A 1,689-nucleotide genomic window follows, 5' to 3' on the forward strand; every position below is an offset into this window, starting at 1 on the left:
TGATACTTAATAAACCTGATAGTGTCACTGTGCAAATATGCAAAACCATAAATTTCGACGACGGAATCTCGTCGAACCATTTACCATGGTAAAAACAGTTATATGGCATTACATCTGCAAAGCTACAGTTCTCAAATGTAAAACACGGCGGAGCAATTGAGGCCAACATATACCCACTGACTTTTGGACCACTACACCCTATACATGTATAAAGTACCAACTCACGATAAATTATATCATATAGCAAGGAAGGCTATGTAATTTACCTAGAAAAATTTCTCAGTGAGACAGAGGAAACTATATCATGTTGTTGAGGACAGCTTCGCAGTTATATATTAATATGAAGGAGAAGGTTAGACAGTATAGCCAAGTTGGGCTGGGTTTAGAGTGATTATAACGATTTTACCGTCGAAGCTTAAGTTACATCTTTATACTCTCACCAGCATGGCAGCATGTGCAGTTACATCTAAAATGACTGCGTATATCGTTAAATTTATAGTTAAAGACAAGTTAAGGCCGGTACGCGTACGGTACCTTTGAAATAAATGAGACAACTGAAAACAATAAAGCTAGCAGTAAAAACATCGCTGCTGATATAAGCTACGTCATAAACCGCTAATGATAATGGTACTGAATTATTATGGTTAATTTGACACGGCAACTCGTGTATGTTCTACTTGAGACTGTCTCCGTGGTAACCAGAGTTTGAAATATTCAGATTCATCTTATATTATGCGGAAGGAGCTATCACACTCACCAGTCACCATTCTATAAGTATTAACCATGTACACGCTATTACATTTTAATTGAGCTCAAATAGTTTACACAGGGCGGTTGCCTTTTTTCCATTCAATCCTTATATAGCGAATCCGGAATCAGGGTAGAATAATAATGAACAGTGCGTTGATAAAGACGCTGATAAACCTGATTGGCCCACTACTATACATTCATCAAGTGCCAACTCACGATAAACAACGCGATCATTGATCACAACATAATATTATGTAACTATATAGTGGACACCTTATTCGGGATATATTTGTTGAATGTACAGGGGAAGATTTAAGGGCCAAACATTGAGAATGAGTGTAAACAAATGTGTACCTGAGAAAAATGTTCTGAGTGAGACTGACGAAAACTATATTATGTTATTGAGGACAGCTTTGTAGTAATATGAAGAAGAAGGTTGGACAGTGTTACCAAGTAAGGCTTGGAGTGATAATAACGATTTTACCGTAGAAGATTGTCATAAATAGCATACGTAAGGGTAACAAAGTAACAAGATTTACAACAGTTTCAAGAATTAAAATAGCAAATTATATAAAAGTGTCAAACAGTATAATTATATAAAATAAATTTAGTCAAGTGTTGCAATTGGCAGAGTACATTACAGACTACAGAGCTGAGGTAACGGAAATCGTCCACTGCTACTTATATTATATCTAACATGAAATGGCAAATAAGAATGTGAAATTAAAATTTCGATTTCGATTGAACAGTAGTTTGAATTAAACAGTTGTTCGCCTAGAATTTGAGAAAAAGAACAGATGTGAGGATTAACGAGAATTTTTAAGTGTGTACGCAATTGCATGTTAAACTCCATGATTTTATATTTGGCAGTTTAAGATGGATAGATGAAGCCAAAATGAGGACGACAATGCGAGACTTTCAATAAAGAAATTACCAATA

The sequence above is a fragment of the Bolinopsis microptera genome, chromosome 3 (genome assembly GCF_026151205.1).
Source record: "Bolinopsis microptera isolate Bmic1 chromosome 3, MBARI_Bmic_1.0, whole genome shotgun sequence".
Taxonomy (NCBI): domain Eukaryota; kingdom Metazoa; phylum Ctenophora; class Tentaculata; order Lobata; family Bolinopsidae; genus Bolinopsis; species Bolinopsis microptera.